The sequence below is a fragment of the Streptopelia decaocto genome (genome assembly GCF_964273445.1).
Source record: "Streptopelia decaocto genome assembly, contig: HAP1_SCAFFOLD_59, whole genome shotgun sequence".
Classification (NCBI taxonomy): domain Eukaryota; kingdom Metazoa; phylum Chordata; class Aves; order Columbiformes; family Columbidae; genus Streptopelia; species Streptopelia decaocto.
This window is the reverse complement of record NW_028116288.1, coordinates 152,546-168,154: the sequence shown is the minus strand read 5'-3', so window position 1 is coordinate 168,154 and position 15,609 is coordinate 152,546. Positions and strand designations below refer to the sequence as shown.

At 54.3% G+C, this 15,609-nt stretch overlaps 1 pseudogene across 1 annotated transcript; it reads left to right on the top strand.

The window, feature by feature from the left end:
- Positions 1-9,453: 9,453 nt before the first annotated feature.
- On the top strand, positions 9,454-10,385 carry LOC309452265 (olfactory receptor 14C36-like; annotated as a pseudogene). Its single transcript has one exon. The product of its transcript is annotated as an olfactory receptor 14C36-like (transcript).
- Positions 10,386-15,609: the final 5,224 nt, after the last annotated feature.

Genomic DNA, 15,609 nt, shown 5'->3' with positions numbered 1-15,609 from the left:
TCTGCCAGCAGCACAGCGATGGGACTGGCCTCCTCCCTCTCCAGCTGAGCCATCACGTTTCTGAAGACCACCAGAGCCTTCATCCTGATGGCCTTATTGCCATACTGCAGGACCCACATCAGGTCTGGCAGCATGACCTTCATCTTTCTGGCCTGTATGAAGAAGAGAGTTGCCCTTTTGGGACCAGGTCCATGTGTGGAGAGCTCCCCAGGCAGCCCCCAGGCCCCACCATGGCAGGGAGGGCCTTTGGAGCAGGCACCCCAGCGCCTGACTGCCAGCCAAGGCCAAGCCCGAACCCACTGCCCCGGCCCTTGGCTGCCACCATGGCTGCCCTTGGCGACACCCTACTCACCATCTCGTCTCTCTGTGACAGCGTCATCATGCCCCTGAGCAACAGGGAGAGCACCGTTGGCCTTCGTTGCCTCAGAAACCTCATAACTAGGTACATTGGAGCAAACTCCTCCTCTTGCAGATCACTGCTGGCCAGTATCTGAAAGCAAGCCAGCAGTGAGTGACAGGCAGAGCTGCTGGGGCTTCTGGCACCGTGCAGCTCCTGGGGCACCAGGAGCTTCTTCCAGTAACTCACAGCCAAGCGAAGGATGGCGGTGTCCTCCCGGTGTGTATACAGGACCCTATAGTGCCGGTCCCGGAGTTGGATGTGCAGCTCCTTCAACACGTTCTGCAGGGTCTGGGGCACGGAGAACATCACCTCCCACAGTGCCAGGGCAGTGCTGCAAGAGAGCGCTCTGTCAGCAGGGCAGCCTGGGCCACAGCAGCGTGTCTGGGCTCCGCGCTGCAGGACGCCTGGGATGCCCTGGGCAGCAGCAGAGGCTGAGCTGGTGCTCCCGTGGGGCTGGCAGGAGCGCAGTGAGGGGGCTCTGGGCTGGCTTGCTCAGCTGTGGCTGCTGTGGGCCTGGCTGACCCCAGCGCTGGAAAGCGTGGTGGGATGGAGGGTCCTGCTCCTCGGGGGTGTCCTGCAGGATTCCTTGGTGCTGGCAGCCAGGGTGTCTCCGGGCCCCTTTCCCCACAGGGAACAAGGCCTCATGGCTTTTGGGGCCGGTACCTGTCTCCTGGTGGTGCGATTGTCAGCAGCGTCGACACCACCTCCCCAGGGCACTTGTCAGCCAGGGGGACAATTAGGGTCTCAACACTCTGTTGGGCTGGTGCCGTGCTGATGCACTCCAGGGTTTTATAGATGCAGCTCGTGATCTTTGGCACCTGGAGGAGACACAGGTGAGGATGGTGCTGCCACTGGAGTGCAGCCATTTCCTCAGCTTTCCTTGCCATCCCTCTCTGCCACCTTCATGTGGCTTCATTTTACTGGGATTTGAGAGGAAGAGATGTATGGAAGGAGGAACAAGGCCTGACAGGGCTGAAGGGCAGGACAATCCAGCCAAATGCCACTTACATCCACCAGCCAGAAATCGCAGTCTCTCTTGACCATGTCCAGCATGTTTCTGGCCGCCTCCTTGCCAAAGGTGCTGGAGTCGCTCATGGCCTCGATGAACACCAGGACTATGTCTGTTTTCTCGGAAGGCTGGAGGTATTCTGTAAAGAGCTAAGGGAGGAAGGGAGGCAGCAAAGCCAAGTCACACCGAGTGCCCCGGTGCTGCTGCGTAGCCGGGCAGTGCCAGCAGCCCTGCAGAGACACCCGGCAGTGCTGCGGCAGTGCCCGCAGCAAAGCTGGCAGCAGGGGCGGCAGTGACTGCTGGGGAGGAGGAGAAGAGAGGCCCGGGGTGAGGGGGGAGGGTTGGGGTCCTGGGCACAGGCTGCTGGCCCTGCCGTGAACCTGGGGTTGCTGGTGGCCAGCAGGACTGGGGCTGCTGCTGGGACACTGGAGAGCAGCCCTCGCATCGTCCCTGCTCGGGGACAGCAGGAACCCTCTCAGCAGGGACAGGGAGGCCACGCCAGCCCCCTGATTGTGGAGGCCTTTGTTCACACGAGTCCCCTGCTGGTGCCACCAACAAGAGTGCCAGCAGGAGCTCTTTACCATGACGTCGGGTTTTAGCCAATCCTCAGAGGAGCTGTCGGGATCTTCCAAGTGGGGCTGTCGTGCTTGATTCCTCCTGTCTGAACAGCAGGGAAACAGAGAGAACTCAGTAAAGCACAGCAGCTTTGTCAGCAAGCTTCCCAAAGCACCCCGAGATCTGCCCTCGTGATGGCAGGGCGTAAGTGGGCAAGGAGAATTCTGGAGGGTACAGGAACAGCTTCTTGCTACAAGCACTGGAAGCTCTAGCCAGGAGGACTCAGAGATAGACCTGCTCTTCACTGGCAGGAAAACCATGGCTTTGGGTCATGGCAATCAGCCGTATGTTTGGGTCTGGGAACCACAGAACAGTGGGCTTCAGGATCCCGAAAGGAGGGAGGAAGGAGAGCAGCAGAGAACAGATCCCAGACTTTGGGAGAGGGCTCAGCTGCTGCAGCAAAATGGCAGCTGGGATGCTACGGGAAGCAGCTGGGAAGGACAAAGGAGGTGAGGAACAGGAGCAGACCCATTGGGAGATGTCTGTGTGTAGAGGAATTGAGCCCAACACAACTTCTCTTACTGTTTTGTCCAGCCAAGAAGACAGAAAGGTGCTGCACTGCATCTCGAGCCAGAGTTCTTGCCTCTTCCCAGGAATGTTGGAAAAGGAGGAGATGCCCCAGCAGCTGTCCCAGCTCAGGGATCTGGATGTCTCTATAGCTGACAGGGCCGTGTATGTCTGTCCTAGAGCGGCACCAGGCCTGGGCGAGGGAGACAGAACAGCAGGAGGGTTGAGGGCAGGCGGCTTTGCCAAAGCCCTGAACCCAAGCGCGTGTCCAGGGCTCCGTGGGCAGGCAGGACTGTCCAGGGCCATGCCGGTCACAGCTCCCAAAGCAGCTGGGTGGGCAACAGCCCCGCGTGGGGAGAGCTGCAGGCTGCTCTGGGGTGCAGGGATGGGCAAACGGTCTGGCCGGAGGGTGCCTGGCTCCTTACCCCCAGTGTGGGATTCTCAGCCAACATGAAGCTCAGCCCCTCAATCCTCCCCACGGTCCTCTGCCGCACATGTTCTCTCTCGGAGCTGCTCAAAGTCAAGAGCATCTGGGAAGAGAGAAGCTGCTGGTGAGCACTGGGAGCCGCCACCACTCCAGCAGAAGCAGCACCGCTCAACTCTTGTGCTGGACTGGCCCACTCCATTAAGGGTTCCCCAGGACTCGACCAAAGCCTGTAGCGAGGCTCTTGCCCTGGGGTCCCTGGCAGGCTTGGGGCACATGCCCCAGGCCAGCCCTGTGGCCAGGCAGGAAGGCAGATGCCACCCTCTGCGGCCACTGTGCTGCGGAAGAGCCTGGAGGGCAGCCCCTGGTTCCCCGGGGAGGTGGGCACCCTCCCGGCAGCGCTCTCTGCACGGCATGGGGTGGGACTGTCCGCTCCAGAATGGACACCCCGTCCCCCAGGGTGAGGAACAGCCCTTGCGAAGCCCAGACTTTGCACATCCAGACCTGGAAGATATTGTGCAGCAGGTCACTGACTCTGGAGGCACGAGAGTTGAGAAGAAACGCCTGCAGCATGTTGTCCATGGACCGCATGGTCTGCAAGAACACAACGGGTTGTGGTCGTGTTTCCTGCCACCCCTCTCACTCCCAGGAGACTGATCTGAACTCCCAGCACTGAAGGACGACTCCCGCACTGCTGCGCTGTGCCCGGGAGAGACCCGGGGCAAACAATCTGCTCTGGGCAGAGCAGCCTGTGAAACTGGACATGGCCAGGCCCACAGGCAGGGGACGAAGGGATGAGGGTGGGACAGCAGACCTGAGACCCTGCCCTGCCTTGGATCTCTGGTTCTATCGTGGCACGGGGTGGTTGGGGAGCAGACAGAGGGACCGGGGGCTCCTGTAGCTCACGCAGCACTTACTTCTAAGTAGAGGTAACGGTCCATGTCCTCCACTTCTGGTGGAAGCGCGAAGACACTGGAGAAGCAGGCTTGGAGCAGCCGTGTCTCCTTGCCCTCCAGCACCCTCTCCACTGCGCTGCAAATAGAGAGAGCAGCCAGCCGCACGCTGGTACCTGGAGCAGCGCCTCGAGGCCTCGTGCAGGCGGCCCCGAGAGGGATGGGCAGGTACCTCAGCTCAGCAATGGCACGCATGGCGATCTGCCGCAGTGCCGTGCGCAGTTGGTCCCTGGGCTCCTCTTCCAGCAGCACCTGCAGAGCACAGCTGGGATGGGACCTGCAGCTGCCAGCACCCAGCGCCACCAGCCCCCGGCCCTGCCCAACGCTGTCCTCACAGGGTGCCGGTGCCGCAGTCCTCGACCCCTTCCCCAGAGCCGCCGGGTATCCCCTCACCTCGATATTCTCTGCCAGCTTGTATCTCCGGCAGAAGACATCTAGGCCCCTTGGCGAGCAGTGGCGCCTGCTGGTGTCACACAGGTCACGGATGTCCATAAGAAACCCAATCTTGTGGCTTTCCTCCTGGCAGCCGGGGAGCAGAGAGGCAAACAGGGAGCGTGAGATGGGGACACGCGGCCAGCGGCACCGCAGCATGGGGGTGCAGTGCCCATTAGAGACCTGGGAGCAGCAGCTCTGCCCAGCCTGCACCCTCCAGCACTCCACAGCAGAGCCCCTGTCAGCAGATGCCAGCACAGCCACCTTTAAAGCGGCCGCGGTTACCTTTTCTGGGCTGCTGAGAAAGGACACGATGGAGTCCATGTATCCCCTTAGAAGTCCATTCACAGGTAACGCATCGGCATCTAATAAAGGGGGAGAGCAGGGAGGGCTGCAGAGAGGGTTTGCAGGCAGGACAGAGCAGAAGGAGATCTGCCCCCCATACAGCCGCACGCCTGCTGCCCCGGCACAGTCTCCCCGTGCATGTCAGGGCTGCAGGGTGCCCGGCAGACGGGCTGCGATGCTGGAGCCAGGCAGGACGGGGAAAGCCCCCAGTGCAGCGGGTGAGGAACTCGCTTCAGACGGGCAGGAAAGGTCCCCGTCCCGCAGCACGGCTGCCTCCTGCCCGCCCAGCTGCCTCTCGCTGCCCGTGCCCTGCAGCAGGAGCTGGGTCCCCTCTGCCAGCACAGGCTGTGCTGGGGCCGGCTCCCAGCTCCGAGCAGCCCTGGGCTTCAGGCAGCATCCTGGCCAACACCTGCGGAACCCCCCTGCCAGCGTGCAGGGAAACGTGATCCTGGTGTTGAGCAGGGAGCGCTCGCTGGCCCCCACCCTGCCCAGACAATCAGGGCCCCTCACTCACCCATCTCCAGGTCCTGGGCCATGCACAGCTCCTGGGGCTCTGCTGGAGAGCTGCTCTCCTGGGGAGCCCTGTCCTCCTCCAGGGCCACCACGGGGCAGGTGAGGTGTTTGTCTGCCATCTCGTGGGTTTGGGGAAAGAGGTATGGGTGAGGAATGGGGAAGACTTGGTGAAACACCACGAGTCTGCCAAGGGCAGCCGGGAAAGACGTGGGCTGCACTTGGGGAGTCCTCAGCACAAGGCTGCCGGGGGCAGAGGGGAGTCTGCCAGGGGCAGCTAAAGTGAGGGTATGGTTGGACTCGATGATCTTAAAGGTTCGCTTCCAACCAAAAAGATTCTCTAATTCTCAAACTCAATGAAAGACGTGGGCTACGCTCGGGGGCTCTCGCCAGCTCCGTGCTCGCACCCTGTCTCGTCACCGTCCTGCCGGACAGTGTGGGCTGGGGCTGCAGCTGCGCTGAGCACAGGCAGGGCAGTGGGTGTCACAATGTGAGGTCACAAAGGGCCCCACTGTGACCCTGCGCCTGGGGAGCGAGGGGCAGCATGTCCCGTTGGGAGGAACAGGCCAGTTCAGCCCTGGGCACCTGGGTGCTCTCAGGTGTCTCCAGGTCCCCCTTTGCCCTCATGTCCCCTTGGGACTGCCCTGTTGCCCTGTGGTATGTTCCAGAGCCCCGTGTTCACCTGACTGGCTGATCTGAACAGCAGTGAAGCTGCTCCTTTAGTGGGTTTGTAGAGATTTCTAGGGAACTCCAAGGGTGGGCAGCAAAGGGGATGGGCTTTGTGTGCTGTCTCACCGCTTACAGAAGCTCTCAGTGGCTTGAGGATAAACTGATAATATGACCAAGTGACAAACTGTTGGAGCGGGCAGAGCACAAAAGGAGGAATCCAGGTGGTGGGGGGTGAAAAAGGTGGAAAGGCTGAGGTACTAAATGCCTTCTTCACCTCAGTCTTTAACAGTCAGAACAGTTGTGCTCCAGGTACCCGGCCCCTGGAAGCAGAAGACAGACATGGGGAGCAGAGTGAAGCCCCAATGATCCAAGGGGAAATGGTTGGCAACCTGCTACACCACTTGGAAACCCACAAGTCTGTGGGGCCAGATGGGATACACCCAAGGGTTCTGAGGGAACTGGCAGAGGGGATCACTGAGCCACTTTCCATTATTTACCTGCAGGAGGACAAGAGACACAGAGAATATCGCTGCTTTCCCTTATTAAATTCATCAGTGGCCACACAGTGACTTTGTTTCTCGTTTAACTGTTCCTGCAGTAGTAACAGCTCATTATGGGGCCCTTGAATTGCCTTACAGGTCTGGGCTGAGTTTTGATCTGGACTGTTGCTGTGCTTGGAGGCTGCTGTCCTTGCAGAGCAGATGAACTCACTTCTGCCACCCTGCCTGGCAGTTTATTCCATCCATGTCACAGCTCTGTCTGCAGCACTGACAGCTCCAGCTCCCCCAGTCAGGTCCCTGGCTGAGGACATTGCCTCACATCTGGGCTGAACCACCCCAGCTGTGGCACCAGCCCAGCTCTGACCTGCCACAAGGAAACCTGGTACCAAGTGTCCAAGAGCCCATGTGTGCAAAGGCTTTGCTGCAGAGCACAGACATGACATGGCCAAAGATTGATGAATGTCTCTCTAGACCTGGGAGTATAAAACCAGAATAAAATTACTAAATCCATTCAACTGAAGATATTCCTCCTTCAGCTTGGAGAAATTAGATCCTTTGCTGTAACCTTCCTGGTGTCCTGTCTAATGATGGGACAAGAAGAGATGATTTTCATACCAGTTTATTTTCTAAGAGGAAGAATATAATGCTGGCAAGAAGCGTCTGTGCAGAGGAGAGAGAATCAACATCACTGATTACTTGAAGCTGTTTGAAAGGTTGTGTCCCCGGAGCCCCAGGGACACCTGGAGGGAGCCCAGAGGGGACAGAGAAAGGGACATCATGGGCTGCTCCTGTGCTGCTGAGCTGGGCTGGGCTCCTGGGACACAGGGAGCTCATGGCAGCGGCAGCGCTGCAGAGAGACAGCTCTGCCCAGGAGCAGCTCCTCTGCACACGCAGCAGGGCTGAGGGCTCTGCCTGCAGCACCGAGGGCACAGGAGACAGGCAGAGAGAGGTTAAAGACAACATGGGGTGGAGGATGCTGAGAGATCACTGGGAGACAAATCTTCACAGCCCTGAAAAGAGTAAGTCTCTGGCCATAGCCCAATTCAGCTGCAGTTCCTGGAGAGATGCTAAAGCTGGAACATTCCACAAGCTGTGGCATCTGTCAGGAGGGACGTTGCAGTTTCTCCAGTGTAGAGAAAACATGTTATATAGAGCTGAGTTTCTCTGCTGCACCTTCAGAGGGACATTTCTAATGGGCTTTTTCAAGGAGAAGGTAAAGGAAGGGGTTACAGTAAAGCTAAGGAGCTTTTCCAAGTCCTTATTTTCAATTTCTTTCTCTTGGGGAATTTGAGAGGAGAAATGGAAGAGTAGCTCTCATACTTGAACAAATCACTGAGACCACTCAGCTGTAACTACAAGCAGTTAGTAGGTCTGATAGGAGCCTCCTGATGAGCCTTCATCCACTCCTCTGCCCATGGACAGATGCAGCATCGCCTTTGCTGGACCCAGCAGGATCACCCACCTGTCTTTGTTTTCAACCTGCAAACAGGAAGATGCTCCCAAGCAGTGCCCTGCAAACAGGCAGGTGTCTGTAGGGCCAGGGTGAGGGCACAGAGTTTGGGATGGGGTCTGTGAGCACTGACAGGGAAAATACATGGGACAGGGAATCACCTCCCAGGAGGAAAATCTCCTGGCAGCAGGGACATGATCTGGGAAGGAGGAGAAAAACCAGAGCTCTTGTGGGAGGGAGGATGTAGAAATCTCTGATTGATCCCCTGCAGTGCAGATCCCTCCTGTGAGCAGCCCCCTGGCCTCCTGTCCCACCCAGCAAAGCCTCTGCCCTCAGGGCTGGGGGCTCCAAGGCATGAAGCAGCTCCTGTGCAGCCAGAGCTCCAGTTCCTCTGCAGAGCACAGGGGCTGAGAGCAGCTGCCCGGCAGTGTTGGTGTCTGGGAGGTGGCTGCACAGCTGGGGAAGGGTGACGCTGTCTGAGTGCCCGGCTGCCTCTGCCCTGGCCTCTCTCACACCCACCCTCACCGCATTTTCCTTCTTGCTCCCCTGCTCTGGGTCACTGCTGTTGGGATCTTGTTCTTGCTGTCAGGCTCTCTGGGGATGGCAGTTTCAGCTGCAGAGTCACAGCCTGATCTTGTGGGTCCTTTCCTGCAGGTGTGTCCATGGGCACAAGTGTCCCAGCTTTGCTCTGACCTGTGGAGTGTGGGCAATGAAGTCTGTAGGGTTGAATCTCCCTGAATGAAATGCCATCATTCGGACACTTGGCTATCTGCATGAGGTTTCCATCCCAGCTGTGAGCTCCCCTCCGGGATGCAAACCCATCCTACAGCATCTTTGTGTTATCTGAAAGTCTCAAGGAGAAGCACAGAAATGGTGTGACAGACAAAATGCTGTTTGGTTTGTGAAATGAGCTACTTGTTCCTTAGGCTAAATGTGGGCTGCTGAGACCTTAGAAAACAGTGAGATGTGTAGTGGTCTGAGGTGGATCCCTCTGCTCTCAGCAGTGTCTGGTGGCTTTTCAGGGTAACATGGGAGTGTGATCACCCTCCATCTCAAAAAGTGCCAGCCCAGGGCAGCTGGAGCAAGACATAGGGACAGAGCAGCTCCCCTCACTCTGCACTGACCCACAGGCATCCTCTTGCCTTGCAGGACTCACTCTGTTCTCCCTGAGTGCAGCAGAAATGCTGAGGGTTTCTGACACCCAAGAACATTCCCCAGGGTGAGAGGGGAGAAGGAGCTGTAAAAAACCCCAAACCTCTCAAACTGCCTTCTGCCATCTCATTTCCTTATCCCTGGGAGTGCAGATGCTGACAGGTATTTCTGGACCAGGAGCAGCTTCATGTGACAAAGCTGAACCCCAGGACTGTTCCCTGCCCCCCGTTCCCATGACCCCACTGCTGCAGAGCAGGGCTGACTCCTCGGCAGCCAGCGGGCACAGGCCCTGCTCCTCACGGCACCTCCAGCCAGCACCACCCAGGGCTCAGACATGGAGCTGAGGGAAGGTCTCGAAAAGGACAAGGGGGGTGTGGAGCAGGGGGAGGGTGTATGAGAAATGATTTTGACTCTGCTCAGAGAAGCCTCCCCTAACGTCTCACTGCCTTTTCCTTCTGTAACAGTGCCCTATGCTTGGAGGTAGCAAATGTCCAACAGCAGCTCCATCACCCAGTTCCTCCTCCTGCCGTTCACAGACACACGGGAGCTGCAGCTCTTGCACTTCTGGCTCTTCCTGGGCATCTACCTGGCTGCCCTCCTGGGCAACGGCCTCATCATCACCACCATAGCCTGGGACCAGCACCTCCACACCCCCATGTACTTCTTCCTGCTCAACCTCTCTGTCATTGACCTGGGCTACATCTCCACCACTGTCCCTAAGTCCATGGCCAATTGCCTCTGGAACACCAGGGCCATCTCCTACACAGGATGTGCTGCCCAAGTGTTTCTGGTTGTCTTTTTAGCTTCAGCAGAGTATTGGCTCCTCACCATCATGGCCTACGACCGCTACGTTGCCATCTGCAAACCCCTGCACTACGGGACCCTCCTGGGCAGCAGAGCTTGTGTCCACATGGCAGCAGCTGCCTGGGCCACTGGGTTCCTCTATTCTCTGCTGCACACGGCCAATACATTTTCACTGCCCCTGTGCAAGGGCAATGCCCTGGGGCAGTTCTTCTGTGAAATCCCCCAGATCCTCAAGCTCTCCTGCTCAGACACCTACCTCAGGGAAGTTTGGTTTCTGGTGGTTTCTTTCTTAGTAGTCTTCAGCTGTTTTGTTTTCATTTTTTTCTCCTATGTACAGATCTTGAGGGCCGTGCTGAGGATCCCCTCTGAGCAGGGACGGCACAAAGCCTTTTCCACCTGCCTCCCTCACCTGGCCGTGGTCTCCCTGTTCCTCAGCACTGTCATGTTTGCCTGTCTGAAGCCCCCTCCATCTCCTCCCCATGGCTGGACCTGGTGGTGTCTGTTCTGTATTCAGTGGTGCCTCCAGCAGTGAACCCCCTCATCTACAGCATGAGGAGCCAGGAGATCAAGGATTCAGTGTGGCAACTAATGAATGGCTGTTTTATGAAGCAATAAACTGCCCATAATCTTCTGCATAGCATACATAATGTAAATCATTTTCTCACTGAGTGGTTGTGCCCATGTCCACTGGACACCCTAGAGAACCTGCTGCAGGTCAATCATCATGGACCAGCCCCTCAGAACCACCATTTCCAGCATTGGCTTTTCACTTCAGCTTGAAGAGGTTCTTTGACCCTCCCTGGCATCACAACTATTGAGTAGGTCAGATGTGGATGTTTGCATTGTGTAGACAAGATGTAAACAAACACACGAAGTGCTTCTGAGGTGATGAACCCAAGTGAGCAGAAACACCATCAGCTATTCCTTGGGGTTCCATGAAGGTCAGTGGGACAGACAGCATCTTGATGTGACTTCATGTTGAGAGTAACATCCTTTAGGGAACCACCTGAATGTAGCACTGGGATGTGCTTCCTGGAACTGAAGTTCCCATGTCCATTCTTTATGCCATGGGGCATCTCATGTAAGTGCAGAGAAGGGTGACAAATGGCAGGGCTGAGGTGCCTCCCAGCCTCCTGGAGTGGCAGGAGGAGGTCAGAGAGACACAGTGACTCCTGCACCTGTGTGTACAAGGGAAACACTCTGTCTCTCAACATCCATGGGTGCATAAGGAGTCCATGGTGAGGTTACTTTTCTCCGGTCAGGCTAAAGACCACAAGAAGTCTGATGGGTTGGGGTCCCTGCCTGCAGAGCAGTTTCTGAGATAGTCAAGCTTTCCATGGTAGTGGGAAGAGGCTGGAGAGAGGAGAAAAATAATAACTGAAAAGGACAACTTGGGAGGTGCATTCTGGATATCAGGAGGAAGAAACGTCAGTGGAAGGGCAGTGCTGCGGTGCAGGAGGTCACCCAGAGGCAGTCGGGATCAGCCCGTGGCTTTGTGTCTCAACAAACAGCCAGTGAGGGTGCAGTGAATGAGGCACGGACTCTCAGGAAGGTGCAATGAGACACATTTATTACAAACTCAGGCTTGCATTTATACTTGCTATGATTCTTGCTCAAGCATTTGCTGATTTGCAAAGTGAGTCATTACATAAACGATATATTTTGTGTTCCCACCAAAGTTACTGCCATAAACACAGGTTTTGTCTGTCATAAGCTATCCCTCTGTCCTTGATGTATCAATCCTGTATCAGTCCCTCTGTTCTTGATGTATCTGCAGCATACGGTACTTGCTGCTTGTATTTTTCCACTAGTGCTCGTTCTCACACTGTCGACTCTCGCAGTTTCTCACAGGCCCAATTTTAGCACACTGCCACATCTCCCCTTTGTGTTTAATAAGTGCATAGCCATAGCAGTATGTAATTGCATAGCTATTACTTGATTAAACCTTTTTTCAATCATTTGTTGTAACTAGATGTCTCTTTAAGACCGTTTAAAAACCCAGTTGGAGATTCCTTACAATCCTGTTTAATCTCAGAAAGTTTTAGCATATTTATAGCTTTAGGTATAGTGTGTCTAATCCTGTATAAAATCCGCTGTCAATAACAATTCAGCCTGTTGCTAGATTTAAGAATGTTATGATTCCACCCTGGATCGACCAAGGGACAATTTTGATCTAAGTTCCCTGTATATTCCCTGACAATATCTGCCCTATACAATAGTGTTTCAATCTCTTTCCCTGATTATCCTGTTCAAGGGTCAAAACAAACAGATCTGAAGGGGATAAATATAATGCCTATGTATCCTTATTTATTGTGTAATATGCATTATGCAATAGGCAATATATGATTTAAAATACACTTCTTATGATATATTACATATAAGGCATTACTATACTACACATCACAAAGTATACCCACCTAGATCTGTGCAGCATATTCATATTATTTACAGTGGCCTCCATTGATTAGAAAACTCAAACAGATTCTCCCTGGTTGCTGTTCCCCAGGGAGTCAAACAAACTCTTTCCAACGTCACAAAATACAACCCGGGACGGGGAGGGGATTCCTTCCGAATCCCTCCTATCGATTACCCACTACCTATTTCACGATCACAATAACAGACGATTGGTGAACTGTAAGTATTGGACTGGAAAATCACCAAAGACACAAGTAACAACAGCAACAAATCACTAAAGACGCAAACAACGATACAATTACTAATGCATGAACAACAAAGTCACTAAAGGTACCTTTATCAAATTACTGTTTTCTTGTTTTTCTCTTTTATTTAGTGTTTTATCATTTTTCTCTTATTTCCTTACTTTTCTTTTTATTTTTTTTTCTTTTCTTTTTCCCTTTTTTAAAGTTACCCAAGTTACCAAAGCTTCCAAAATGCAAAGGCCCAATGCACTGGTATCCCTCCGAAAGACAGACAAGTTCCACATGTGTCACTTGGGTCACCCAAGTATCAATAACCAAAATGCAAAGACTCAATGCGGTGGCAATAAAACCACAATAGCTACTCACTCCCCCCCTTCCCTCTAAAGGGAAAGGAGAAACTTGCATTGAGATAAACACAGTTTAATAAAATAACAAAATACTAATACACTACTAGTAAATATATATATAATATAGCGATAAAAGCTACGCAATGCAATTCCTCACAAACCCTGTCTGCACACAGCCAGTCCCAGGAAGCAGCACCCTGGTCCCAACAGCTGATCCCAAAGAGAGAAAAAACGCAGAAAAGCGCAGAGACCTCTCCAAAATGGCAAAAGGCCAAATCAAATGTCCTGAACTGAATTCCCCTGGCTCCCATAAAGAAACTAAGGAAGAACTCACAAGAGAAAAAAAAGTGCCCAAAGGCCGAGAGAGAAAGGCCAGAAGAACCCAACTCTCCTACAGATGAAGCGTGAGGCTAATGGGATGGAACACTCTCATTGATCAGCCTGGATGTCAGTCAAGCTCTGCCCTGTCCCTCCCCCCTTCCTTGATGCCTCACACCTGTGGGCAGAGCACTCAGAGTGTCCTTGGCTCTCAGACCAGAGCAATTGCAAACATCAACTCTGTGCTGGGCTGTTGTCTCTTGTTCTCAAACTAAATCCAAATAATGACCATGCTAGCTATGAAAAAGTAAGGTTTCTAACTGCATGAGGAAAGTTAACTCCTTTTCAGTCAAACCAGCACAGACCTGAAGCTCTCCCATGCCAGACCAACAAAGCTAGAGAAGTAGTAAAGAAATTATTGAAGGGAAACAGTCTCAGCACAGCAGCTCTGCCAGGGAGCACCAGCCTTGTCCTTTCCAGAGCTGTTCTCCTTCCACTTCCCCACTCTCCTGTGAGCCCTTGTGTTGGTGTAAGATCTGAGCACTCCTGACCCTTGGTTACAGTCCCGCTGTGTGTCAGGCCTGTGACCACAGGCAGGGACAGGCAATGGGCACTTCTGTGACAGAGCTGCCTCCAGAACAGCATCTCCATCAGCAAGGGGATCTCCTTAGCACAGTGCTCAAAGGCTTAGGTCTTCTTCCAGAGTTGCTCTCAAGAATATGCCTAAGGAATAGGCTTTGTTTTCTGTGTTTCCTGGGGGATCAGTGGGATGAGATCAGGGTCCCAGTGTGGCTTTCAAGGGATGTAGAGCTGGTGGTTCAGGTTTGGGTTGTTGGTGGCCAGCACCCAGGCAGATGGTGGATAAGGCAGGGCAGCTCTGAGCACCCTCTATGGCCACCTCAGAGCTCATGTGGGAGGCCGTCATAGTGACAGTGACCAACATCAGCTGGGTCTGTCTCTCAACCTGACCAGTATGTCCCTGCAGAGTCACCACAGCCTGGGCATCACAGCTCACTCACTGCACAGAGCAAAAGCCCCAACTCAGGAGCTGTGGGGAGTGTGGGAACAGGGTGCAGGAACATCTGTCCAGGCCAGTGCAGATGTGCTCTCCTTGGGGAAAGGCTCTGTGGGGAGATGGGATGTCCCAGGAGAAGATCAGGGCACCATGTGTGTGCAGACACGGAAAGAGAAACCCTTTTCTGCCGTGGGTGCCAGTTTGGGGCAGTCTGCCCTGTCCATGGGGCAGCAGGAGCTGCCTGAAGAGCCCCGAGGCCAGGACTCAGTGCTGTCCTGGGGAGCGGGGCTGGCACAGGGTGCTGAAGGCTGCCAGGCATCGGGACATCCTGAGAGTGACAGCCAGAGAGACACTGTCACTGACCTGTTTCTTCCATCTCACTCTACAGGGCCTGCCCAGACTGGGCTTTCCTGCTGGGCTGGGCTGGAGTGAGAGCAGGATGTGGGGAGATCTGGGGAGGAGCTGGGCTGGAAAGTGCCCCAGAGAGGAAACCACCTGTGAAAAGATGAAGTGTGTGAGTGTGCATGGTGGGGGCACACAGCAATGTTCTCACACAGCCAGGCCTCCTGGGAGAGACATGAAAGACCAGCAGAGCAGGGTCTGGTCTGTGCCCACGCTCCTGGACAACATGGGCCACCTACTCCAGGACAATGGTCACAGACCAGCCCCTTGCAACCACCTTGTAGAATCACACAGAATCACAGAATTGACTGGGTTGGAAAAGACCTCAGAGATCATTGAGTCCAACCCTTGGTCCAACTCTAGTCCATTTATTAGATCATGGCACTAAGTGCCATGTCCAATCTGAGTTTAAAAACCTCCAGGGACGGCGAGTTCACCACCTCCCTGGGCAGCCATTCCAATGCCTGACCACTCTCTCTGTAAAGAATTTCTTTCTAATATCCAGCCTAAATTTCCCCTGGCAGAGTTTAAGCCCATGCCCCCTTGTCCTATTGCTAACTGCCTGGGAGAAGAGACCAATCCCCACCTGGCTATAACTTCCCTTCAGGTAGTTATAGAGAGTGATGAGGTCAAAACTAGGTCATTGTCCTCTCACCACAGCTGAGAGAGGTTGTTCTTCCCTCCATGGAAGGACACCAAGTGACTAGATCAGAAGTCCAAATTTTCAATGAGGCAAGATGTGAGCATGCACATTGTGAGATGGGGGAGATGAACCCCAATGAGCATAAACGCCATCAGTTATTGCTGTGGAGGCCATGGAGGCTTGTGGGACAGTGTATCAAAGTCACTTCATGTTGAGAGTAACTTCCTTAAGAAACCACCTGAATGGAAGAGTCATGCACTGGATGGTCTGTCTCCAGAAGGCACCTGCGCCTTGGCTACGGGGATTTCTATTCTCATAATTTCATTCTTGCCCTAGATAGAGTTCTGTGACCTCAATGGAGTTGATAACTTCTGTGATTTTGCCACGTTGCTGGAGACTTCCTGCAGTAATACCGTGGCACTCATGTTTTCATAATCTGCATTTTAGAGCCAGT